This window comes from Orcinus orca, chromosome 10, assembly GCF_937001465.1.
Source record: "Orcinus orca chromosome 10, mOrcOrc1.1, whole genome shotgun sequence".
NCBI classification, from domain to species: domain Eukaryota; kingdom Metazoa; phylum Chordata; class Mammalia; order Artiodactyla; family Delphinidae; genus Orcinus; species Orcinus orca.
The window spans coordinates 101,213,820-101,226,420 of record NC_064568.1 but is presented as its reverse complement, the minus strand read 5'-3'; positions in this window follow the sequence as shown (position 1 = coordinate 101,226,420).

Here is a 12,601-nt window from a genome sequence, read left to right as displayed (position 1 = left end):
TCTGGCCCCTGAAATCCCTGGAATCACTGCATTCTTCTCTTAATATGTCTTAATTCCTAACTCTTTCATCATTTTTGATATCTTGAGTTCAGCCCACGTCTCTTTTAGGAAGTTCTACACTAGGCATGGAAAATCAGAGAGTTGGTGCCGCACAAAAATGAGAGGATTTCATGAAAAGCCTACTTTTTACCCCCATATGGTTGTTCTAAAATTCCACTTGTTTTATTTTTCAACTAGAGTTATGCTGCTGGTCTATAGGGAGTTTGTTATGAGTACCACAAGATGACCATGTTGATTTACTACAGTACAATTTTTATTAAATTTTTTAAATCACATGAGCAATATAGTAACATGTGTAATTAAAACAATCAAGACTGAAGAATAATAAATTAAAAGCAAAAGTCAATTTTTATGTCCCCACCATCCCCATCCCCTATTCCATTCTCCTCCCAGAGATAACGCACGTTGGCAACTATGTGTGTATTCTTCTGGGCCTTTATATGTGCATATATACATAAAGAGAGAGAGAGAGCTCTGTTTATATGCACATAATAATGCCATAAATACAGTTCTGCAACTTCCTTTTATTAACAATATTTCTTAGAGAGTTTTTCAAATCAATAAATAGACTCTAGCTCATTCTTTTTATTTTTTTAACATCTTTATTGGAGTAGAATTGCTTTACAATGTTGTGTTAGTTCCTGCTGTATAACGAAGAGAATCAGCTATACGTATACATATATCCTCATATCCCCTCCCTCTTGCGTCTCCCCGCCACCCTCCCTATCCCACCCCTCTAGGTGGTCACAAAGCACCCAAATGATCTCCCTGTGCGATGCAGCTGCTTCCCACTAGCTATCTGTTTTACATCTGGTAGCGTATATCTCCAAAATGTACAAGCAGCTCATGCAGATCAATATCAAAAAAACAAACAACCCAATCCAAAAATGGGCAGAAGACGTAAATAGACATTTCTCCAAAGAAGACATACAGATTGCCAACAAACACATGAAAGGATGCTCAACATCACTAATCATTAGAGAAATGAAAATTAAAACTACAATGAGGTTCACCTCACACCGGTCAGAATGGCCATCATCAAAAAATCTACAAACAATAAATGCTGGAGAGGGTATGGAGGAAAAGGGAACCCTCTTGCACTATTGGTGGGAATGTAAATTGATACAGCCACTATAGAGAACAGTATGGACGTTCCTAAAAAATCTAAAAATAGAACTACCACATGACCCAGCAATCCCACTACTGGGCATATATCCCGGGAAAAACGTAATTCAAAAAGACTCATGTACCACAATGTTCATTGCAGCACTATTTACAATAGCCAGGACATGGAAGCAACCTAAGTGTCCATCGACAGATGAATGGATAAAGACAGGACAGGAATAAAGACACAGATGTAGAGAATGGACTTGAGGACATGGGGAGGGGGAAGGGTAAGCTGGGACGAAGTGAGAGAGTAGCATTGACATATATACACTACCAAATGTAAAATAGCTCATTCTTTTTAAATCTGCATGGCTATATTCCACAAAAGAAATATATCATAGTTTATTTACTATTCTGTTGATGGTTTTGCTATTACCAGTAATACTGGGTTAGCATTCTCATGAGCAGCGACCTCCAAAAAGGTGCTATCAATTTACATTACATTTACATTACATTACAAAGTGCGCCACTTTGAAAGTGCTTATTTCTAACCTTCTCATCAATGTTGGCTATTATCAGTATTTTATATTTTTACCAATATATGGGGATATCTCATTATCTAAATTTGCACTTACCTGATTACCATGTTTAAGAGGTTAAACATCTTTACTTAAGTTTACTGACCACTTTATTTCCTTTTCTGCAAATTATTCAGATTTTCTCTCCTTTTTTCTATTGGGTTTGAGGTTTGTTTGTTTGTTTTGGGGTGGGGTGGGGGGAGAGTAGGAGCAATAGTCTGTATATTGATCTTTGTTCTACTAAAAATGTTGCAATGGTCACAGTAAAGCAAACCATAAACAAAATGAAAAGACAACCTACAGAATAGGAGAAAATATTTGCAAACAATGCAACCAGCAAAGGATTAGTTTCCAAAATATACAAACAGCTCATACAACCCAATATCAAAAAAACAAACAACCCAATCAAAAAATGGGCAGAAGATCTAAATAGACATTTCTCCAAAGAAGACATACAGATGGTGAACAGGCAGATGAAAAAAAGTTCAACATCGCTAATTATTATAGAAATGCAAATCAAAACTACAATGAAGTATCACCTCACTCCAATCAGAATGACCCTCATCAAAAGCCTACAAATTATAAATGCTGGAGAGGGTGTGGAGAAAAGGAGACCTTCCTACACAGTTGGTGGGAATGTAAATTGGTGCAGCCACCATGGAGAACAGTGTGGAGGTTCCTTAAAAAACTAAAATTAGTGTGACTATATGATCCTACAATCCCACTCCTGGGCATATATCCAGAGAAATCTATAATTCAAAAAGTTACATGCACACCAATGTTCACTGCAGTACTATTTACAATAGCCAAGACATGGAAGCAGCCTAAATGTCCACCGACAGGTGAATGGATAAAGATGTGGTACACACACACACACACACACACACACACACACACACACACACAATGGAATATTACTCAGCCATAAAAAAGAATGTAATAATGCCATTTGCAGCAACATGAATGGACTTAGAGATTATCATACTAAGTGAAGACACAGAACAACAAATATTATATGATAACACTTATATGTGGAATCTAAAAAAAAAAAGGTACACGTGAACTTATTTACACAACAGAAAGAGACTCACAGACATAGCAAACAAACTTATGGTTACCAAAGGGGAAACAGAGGGGAGGGATAATTTAGGAGTTTAGGATTAACAGATACACACTACTATATATAAAATAGATAAACAAGGGCCTACTGTATAGCACAGGGAACTATATTCGATATTTTGTAATAACCCATAAGGGAAGAGAATCTGAAAAAGAATACCTATATATTCTTTTCACCTGTACACCTGAAACTAACAAGACATTGTAAATGAACTATACTTCAGTTTAAAAAAAAAAGTTGCAATGTTTCATCCAAGTCTCTCCCTTGACTTTTCATAACTTTATCTTTTGTCATATAGAAGTCGTAGTTGCTGTATACTCTATAATACCTTTTCCACTGAATCCATGCCTTGCTAGAAATCAGATTCCTCTAATCTGCATTCTTCTGAGGGGAATAGTCCAAATTTTTGGACATGAATGAAAGGAAGTTGGGAAAGGAAGTTGTAAACAAAACTTAGCAGGAAAATAAAGGGATCCTGCACCTCCCACCTTCCTCTGTCTTCCCCGTGTATCTTTCGGCCTGAAGTTTTGGTTTGACGAGAGGTTTAGGAAAATAAGCACACTGGTTTAGGTAGTTTGGAGATTTGTGTGCAAGAGCTGAAGCCAAAGGAAGCTGCTATCAGGCGATTCTTCATGGTCTGTCCTGTTTCTGCACGTGTTCCTGGCAGAGGCGGTGACTGTTTTTGCTCCACCTTATCTTTTCAAGGCTGTTTGCACAGCAAAGAGCCCTGGAGACAGAGGCGGTATCACCCTCTGGAGCACAAGGCTGGTTTGTTTGCTGTCCAGCATAATAAAGTTCCCCCCAGGCAAATGCTGCAGGTTTGCATACAGCCCGTTATAAAAGCTTGGGGTCTCCTAAGCTCAGCTCCTCTCCTGTGACACGCCCCACTGAGTGTGGAGGTGTCATCTGGCCCTGTCTGGCCACCCAGTGGGAACTGGGGCTTAGGGGACCAGCACAAGAAAATGGTGATTCTCTGGCTACTGCTATTGCTACGAGTATTAAACTGTCCTTTGTCTCTAATCCAGGCATCTCATATCTCTTGCTGGTGTCCAAACCTTCACAGCTCTTGACAGTTACCACATAATGAATGATTAAAACACCTCATAAACTCAATTCTTATTCCAGTCAGACCGATCTGCCTACAATGCACACGTCACCCAACCCAGTTTTTTCCTCAAATTGAAGAGTCCTTGAATGGTTAGAGAGAGAAATGTGTTGTAAAAAAGTTTACAGGGCTTCCCTGGTGGCGCAGTGGTTGAGAGTCCGCCTGCCGATGCAGGGGACACGGGTTCGTGCCCCGGTCCGGGAGGATCCCACATGCCGCGGAGCGGCTGGGCCCATGAGCCATGGCTGCTGAGCCTGCGTGTCCGGAGCCTGTGCTCCGCAACGGGAGAGGCCGCAGCAGTGAGAGGCCGGCTTACCGCAAAAACAAAAACAAAAACAAAAACAAAAACAAAAACAAAAACAAAGCAGGGAGCCAATGCCTTAATCTTAAAGTGAAAGACAAACTTTTCCAATGATTCCAGTCCAGGGTACAGAGCACCCTAGCTCTCCCCAGCGGCTAGGTTCTAATGAAACAGAATCAATAGTCAGCGGTTTGGTCCCCCAAACCCAGCAAAAGAGAGCGAATGGCCCTGGACCTCGCTTCATCTGAGGGGATGCGTTAGAGCATCACATCACACTGAGGAGATATCTCCTCCCCAATGAAGGATACACTTTGTAGTGACCAGAATGTTCTCGCTCACTAAACGCAATGTCTCTTCCTTCGACAGAGCTGGAAATACTCAACAGTTCGTAACTTCGTCTCCCTTTCTAGACCCCAAGATGCTCATCACCCTATTGCCTATGCTGTATAACAAGTTTGTGCATTGTAACAAGTTTACAGAGTACTTGTTGTTAATCCCCTTTTAAAGTGGCTGCTTTCTAAAGATACCTAAGGAAATATCTTAATGTCATCAGTAGTAAAAGTGTGTGATGCACCTGTAGGTTTAGTTTTTCAGTCCTGTCTCTGCCATCTACTAGCTGGGTGTCTTGTACAGGATCACTTAACTTCTAGAAGCCTCAGTTTCCTCATTTGTAAAAGACGACAATATGGTTATGCTTTAAAATCAACAAATACGTAAATACTTTATGAGAGCTAAATACCTAAGAAACTGTAAAGTCATCATCGTAACAGCCATAGATGGTAACAGCATACAGGTCACGTCACAACGGGTGGCTTTCCTGCATCCAGCTCATCCTACCCACGGTGTGAGGGTCTTACCAGCTTCAATTTCAGTGGGTACGAGTGTCTTATTAGCCTTTAGCTTTCAATCTCAATTAGCACTTTTTTATCTTGCCCTACAATCTGGTTCCCGTCTTACTTTTGAGACTTATAGCTACCTCCATAATGGTCCGTGTTGAGAGATTTCTTTTTCCTGCACAGCAAAAGGTGAGTGTATGAAAACTTGTGCTCAGATGGTTGTCCTCAACAGAAGTGCTGCAGTGGGAGGGGCCTCGTGCAGTGAGCAGTTTCAGTGAGTTCATCCAGGACCTTTCACTGTGAACAGGATGTCTTGCCCAAGATGGGCAATGAGCACGGTGAGGAGACAACGGGACCCGTCAGCCGGAGCACAGCCCTGTGGGCAGCAGAGTCGGCGGCCAGGAAGCAAAGGCACCGTTTAGCACCACAGACAAGAGGCTGGCAAGGTCAGCCTTGCAGATCCCAGACGAGGACACGCCCAGCTGCTCCGGGAAAGCCACTCACCTCACTGCCCGGCCTTCGGCACTTTCTCCTTTGATCCCGGTGTCCTGGCTGGAACCAGGACACTCAGAAAGCAGGTCAGAGGAGAGAAAGGACCCAATTCTTCTAAAACGAAAAGACTTTAGCCCAAGGGAAGATAAAGGGCATGACTTTTAACTTTCCAAAGTTAGCTCATTTATTTTCAATGCTGAAAATTAGCACCAGCCTTACACAGAAATCCACTGACTGAGGCTGAAACCCGAGGTGTCAAAAGCTCTGCATTGACAAAGGTTTGCCTCAGCTGCTGCCGCTGAACAACATGCAAAAACATGTCGTTTAATTTTAGCTTTATAATAAGTTCTTTCCCGAACCCACTCAGGAGCACAGGCTGTCACCAGGCCTCCAGGTGTGCTCTGAAATCAGACCCTACCAAGAGATCCCATCCTGCTAAAACATGCAACTAAGCCATCCATCATCTGCTATGTTCCTGCGAACTGTCTTAACAAGTGCGAGTGTTCCAACAAAACCTCTTCCTCAGGTTCTGCTGTGCTACATAAAGTCGGCATGTGTGTGTATGCGTGGGGGGCACGTGTGCATGTGTGTATTCTACAGTAAACTCTTCATTTAAAGGTGTCAGGAAAAGAGTGATAAATAAAGCTCAGAGATGAGGCAGCAGAGACTGTAGTTCAAAGAGCTTGGGAGCAATGAGACGGTTTTAGCTCCTTCATTCAACCAACCCATTTTACTGTGCTCCTCCCGTGTACCAGGCGCTGTGCTGGGTCCCAGGGGAGACACAGAGGTGGGGTAGGCACGATGCCACTCTCAAGAAGTTCTCAGTCTACTTCACACACACACAGTGGTGATGCCGAGCAGGAGAGCCGTAACGCAGGGCAGCTGAAGCACTTTGGCGTCTCTCTGGATGACCGTTATGGACACGTGCCATCTTCCAGGGGTCCCAGAACCCCCTGAGAAGGGGCTTGTTCAATGAGTCTTTCTTTCCAGGGCAAAGGCTGATAAGTCTCTGGTAGCAAAGGAATATGAAGCACGTAGAGAAAAAAGAAGGATGCATTTATGAAATGTAAGGAGAGGGGAAATATTACATCTATATAAGAAACAGACAAAGATTTCTAGTTTTTAGCTGTGAGATTTATAATGCAAACGTAAACACTGTCCTTGTGCATAAGAACAACACATAAGGCACGCATGGGCCCCGATGTTTCTTTTCTCCACTGACGTACATTCTGCCATCCTAAGTGGGGACTCTCTTGGAAATACCATTTCACCTAAGTCCCTCCTTCCTGGCAACCTCCATCACAACCTCATCATGATGTTTGGAGGTGAACTGGGCAATCGAAGTGTCCACAAACCAGGTATTGGACTCTCGGTTGAGAAAACGAACCTGAATCAGATTCATCCCTGTGGTTCCGGGGTCCCTCTGTGCAGAGCATGGCTGGTGGTCAGGGTGCAATGAGGCCCCCTCCGGGCTCACACTGAGACACCTGCCCTCTTGGCCCCGGACCCCCATGCAGCTGGATGTTCAGAGCTCCCCCAGCCTCTTCTCTGATGGCTGAGTTTCTTGTCCGAGTCCCCTGCTAATCTGTGAAGTCCTTGGGCAGGGGCAATGGCTTTGATTTTGGATTCCCCAAGCTTGGCACCTTCTAACGAGAAGAGAAGCAGCTCACCTTACAGATATTTCTTCTTATTTATTCTAGCGTTTTATTTTACGTGCTTGCACGCATACACACATCAAGATTGGCTCATTGCACAATGTTTTCTTCATGCATTCCTTTATTTTTTATTTCTATTTGAGTTAATATTATTTTTTACGCATGAATGTGTTTAAACCTCCCCATTCACCTTAGTATTTGCGAAGACAATTTTAAATGCAAATATAAGGGCGTTCAACTTCTAGCAGAATCGCTGAAATTATACAAATCGTATTTTGTAGCTCATAGATGCATACGTATTCTTATCTAAATCGTGGAAACTCTAAATAAAACTAAGCAACCTGTGTTTTACCTCTTGACTTGCGCACGTCTGACCAGCGCTTTCTATCTTCAGCTTTACTGATAGGTAAGGAAGGACCCAAGGAAAACGACCTGTGGGTTACCCTATCGTCTCCTTTTCTTCTACGTCATCATTTTCAGTGTAAATGGTCGGCTAATTCAGGAAAATAACACGAGTGAGAAAGGATATGATGGGGCCCCTTGGCAATTGGTGTCTGTTACAACACCACTGCCTTTCTGCATTTGAAGCCTGTTCTGATTCTACTGGGAAGCGTGGCCCCCTCCCCACTTCCCTTACTTACCCCCTCCTTCCCTGGTTCGCTCAGTCGTGAATGTAACACACCTGCTTGTGCTCACTTTGCGCCTCCCTGGGCTCCTGTGGGATTCTGCGCTCACGAGCATCGTGAATGGAGCAGCAGGGAAGGGTGGACACCAGCCAACTCCTCTGCTCCTGTGCATGCTCCACTGTCCCTTTCACTTCGCTCCCAAAACCCAACTTCAAAGATAAATATTAAGAATTTCCGGATGGCAACAGCCAAGCATTAAACCAAGCTGTAATGCTTTATAAACTCTGAACACAGAGCCCTGGGCAACTTCAAGGTTGCATGCCCATGAAGCCGGCCCTGGTCACAATGCTCAATGGTCACAACCAACTGCACTTCATTTCGAGCAACAACTGGATCGACAACAGCTAAAGGAGAAAGTCTCAACACTTCAAGACCATAGCAGTACAGAACACCACTGTTCTAAGTCAGATGCACTGAGAATATTACAGCGTGACTTTAAAAGCCGTCAGACAGGACTCTGACATTCTGTGAAATTCAACAGACATTTACTGTGCCCAGCACTGTCCCAAAACCCTCCAGGATGGGGTGCAGGGGGTGTGGGGAGTGCTCCTCAAATGAACAGACACTGTCCCTGACCTCAAGAACACTAGTCCAGCTGGGGAGACAGAGAGCTGCAGAACCACACTGCCAGACACAGGTGGCCACTGCTGTGATGGCAAAAGGGAGCACTGTGGAAGCCCAAGTGAGAGAGTAATTGAATCTAACTGGGAGACAGAGGTTTATGAGCTACAGGTGACATTCGAACTGGTCCTCAGAGGTGAGTAAAATATTGATAAAGGATGGGGGAATGACACTGACTTAGTTCGGATTCCTCCAAGAAGTAGAGCCTAAGACAAGGGTCTGTGTGCAGGGAGTTGATTTTGGAAAGTAATCCCAGGAAACAAAAATGAAGAGATTGGGAAGAGGAAAAGCCAACCCAAAGGTGTATTACTGAGCTGATAAGTGCTCTGGACGGATGGGGCTCAGTCCCAGCCGAACCCACTGCGGAGCCACGTAGAAGGCACCTCCACCCCAAGACCGTGGGAGAGTGACTGATCCCCACCTCCACTGGTCCAGGGCTGCCCCAGGACTCTTCAAGAACTCCTCAGCATCTCCAGGTTTGCACATGCCCAGAGAGAGCCGGGCAGCCTCCCCCAGTCATCCCACACTGAGGTGGAAGAGAAGCCCAGCGGCAGGGGAGATACACGTGGTGCAGCTGACATGGGGTGCGGTCAGGCTACACCTGTGCCCTGCTGGTTGCCACAGCAACGTCTGGAACAAAAAGGTGTGGTGCGAGGAGAGTATCAGGGATGTTCTGCACATCACCCAGCCCTGTGCTTCTCAGACCTGAGCCTGTGTCAGACTCCCCAGAGGGCTTGTTAATGCAGATCGATGGACTCCACCCCAGAGTTTCTGGTTCAGTAGATGGAGAGGAGGGGCTGGGAGTTAACATTTCTAGCCTGGCCTCTGTACGGGCATTAAGTCTTTTAAAGACAGTTGTCCATTCTGTACAGGGACACAAGACTGACCAAGCAGGAGAAAGAGCAGTTGCTAAAACGAAAAAATAAATGTGTGTGTGTGTGTGTGTGTGTGTGTGTGTGTGTGTGTGTGTATACACACACACCCGTATCTCCAGGGAGAGCAGAAACTGATTTCATCATAAGAATAAAATTGGCATATGCATTCTCTGTCGATCTACAGAGAATTGCTCATCTGTTGATAATCTAAGGAGAATTTCAATAGCCAAATGTGAAGGAGAGGTTGGTGTTAGTCTGTTTGTGTCTTATCCCCACCTCAATCCAGATCTATTCTCTGCCCCTCGCTGTGCCTGGGAAGCTAATCTCTCTTGACTGGATCACCCAGATTGAGTCAGGCTGGAACCTGGGACCCTTTGCTGCAATGCTGCAAATGCAATGCTTGCACGTGGACACACCTCTCCTTCAGCTACAAAATACAAAGAAACTATATGGGACTAAAAAAAACTGGGGATCCGGAGAAAAGCAGGTTACTGCGCATGCCCCCCTGCACGTAACACCGCCAAGGGGTGGGCAAACTAATTAAGCCACCCCTCCGGCCCCAGCCCTAGCCACATCCCTACCCTCACCCCATATAAGGAACGAGCTCCTCCCCCTTGGGGAGCGAGCGAGGGAACCTGTTACTTGTTGTCGCTCCCCCCTGCACCCGGCACAGGAACACCAACAAAGCCTTGCCTGAATTTCTCGTGTGGCCTCTAGTCAGTTTCTATTGATTGGGGAAGGCCAAGAACCGTGGTGGGTATCAAGATTGGCCCATCAAAGGCACCGTTAAGAAACCAAAAAGATGAGAGAAGAGAGGATGTTTAGCTCCGTGCTTCTCCAGGGCTGCTGTGTTCCCATGCGGCCACCCTCCTCCTGGGGCCTCCTCTTGTACATTTCTCACCAGGCTCACTGCCCCTCGGGCCTCGGGGTGGTCATGGTTCCTCACTGTTCCTGGTCCTGGAGCCTCAGCATCCCCGGCTGCTCCCTTAACTCTGCCCAAAGTGCTTCATTAATATTCTTTTCAGCTCAGCCATCTTCTTTCTACCAGCATCCTGACTAACAACGGTGTCTTGGGGAAAAAATACAAATTAGAGCCAGGTAAGGCTTCATAAATAGACCAGTATTTCTGAGGCTTCTGCCACGAAGAATAACCCTAATAACACTCAGGGGATGCTGACACTTTAAGACTTAAGGGCAGGATACAATGAAATACAAAATGAAAAAAAATTAGATGAGCCACACATAAAGAGAAACCACGGCCTTGAAACGACTGCCACGATTAAAGACACACCAAAAAGGCAAGGAGAACTTGACAGAGACAGAGTTTTCTTTCAAACCCTAAGGAATTTGCTAAAGGCAAGGGAGAGGCCCAAAAGTGCTCTGTAAAACTTGTCCCCATCTACATGCGCGCTGGGAACATGGACCCCTGGCAGGAGAAAAGAAAGTGTGATTTAGTCTGTGGACATGAAAGCCTTCCAAAGCATCTTGGGAAATATGAGATAAGATCAGACCAGAAATTAACTAACCTGAGAACACACTGATAACGCGACGTGTTGCAATCAATTTAAAGTTCACGTCTTGCTTGATTTATGTACCCATAATAAAATCAATCAAAAGCTGGTGCTTCTTCGGTGTATTTTAACTCTGTCCCTTGGCATGCCCAGCCCCAGGCTCTGACTGGAGCTCTTGGTTCAGCATCTCAGAGGCCACGGGGTATTTCTACTTCTGTCTTCAGCGACCCTGTGCGTGTTGGGGGCGCCTGGAGGAGTCGCCATGCACCCCGGCAAGGATGGCCAATTACTTCAGATCTCAAAGGGACATTCTAAGTGAGGTGCTTAAGTGAGACAGGGGGTGTTGCACAGCGAGGAGGGATCTGGTTCGAGCCTTACAGCTCTTCTCAATGGCCCTCTGTTCTGTTTTTACTCTGTTTACACTGTGCCCTGTTGTTCTCCAGATTTCCAAGGTTAAATCCGGCACCCCCCCCCCCATTAAGGCTATTTGAGTCCTTCAGAATTTCTAGAGCTTCTCTGCTAATCCGATGTGTGTAGCGCTTTTCTTCTGGCTGGGTGTGAATACAGGGCGAAGCATGGCTTTTGTGCACTACTGCAGAATTTTTCCCCATGTGACCATCTAAGATGAGGTCTGTGCCTTTAAACTTCTTATCAGGGAGTCGTTCCCCGTTTATTGGTTACAGTATTTTATCTCAGGTGAGAGGTTGTCGTTATCATCACAAACGTAGTTAATATTTATTGAACACTTACTATGTGCTGGATGACGTATACTTAAGCACTTAATCTTACAGTAATCTTGTGAGGTATCCGCATTTTTACAGATGAAGAAATTGAGCTCAAGGGAGATGAGGAGACTTAACTCCAAGATCGTGGGGCTAGCAGGTGGCAGATCTGGGCTGTGAATCCAGCTAGCCCATTCTTTAGTCTAACCCAGTTGTTCTTGGCCCAGAGTGACGTTACCCTCTGCCCCCAAGGGACATGTGGCGATGTCTGGAGGCACTTTTGGTTGTCACAGCCAAGGCAGCGCTCCTGGCATCTAGTTAGCAGCGCCCAAGGCTGCTTCTATACACCCTACAATGCACAGGAGAGCTCCCGACAAAAAATTATCCAGCCCCAGGTGTCAGCAGTGCCGACCTTGAGAGACCGTGCTCTAACCTCTGCACCATACTATATTCTAATCCTTTTCTGTTTTTATGTCTCTGTATTTGGCAGGATGTCTTTGTTGCAATAGGTCCTAATAGGGTCTCTTTCAGATGTATTCTTGATAAATTAGGGTAAGAAAGCTCGCTTATCCCCGCCCATTTTCCTTCGTCTGTCTTCTCTCCCCTGAGTTGGGACAAAGGTCCGATTAACTGCTTAGCAGAGCGTTCATTCTGCGGGAACAGTGTGCTGAAGTCGGATGTTCTGAGACAGGCTATCTGGTTCCGGGGTTGACTTGGTATGATACACCCAGGCAGCTTTGCAGATAATTTTTTTTTTTAATTGTCGTAGGAAGTTGCAAGTAGATAAGAATTCTCGTAGCACCTCCCTGCCTTTTCCTATACTTTGAAATATCATACCAATTCTACAGTGGCTTGGAAAAGTGCGGGGCAGAGCTAAAAAGTTATGCTTTCAATTTTTATTTTTTTTTTAAAAAAGTCTCTGATGCCCAGAG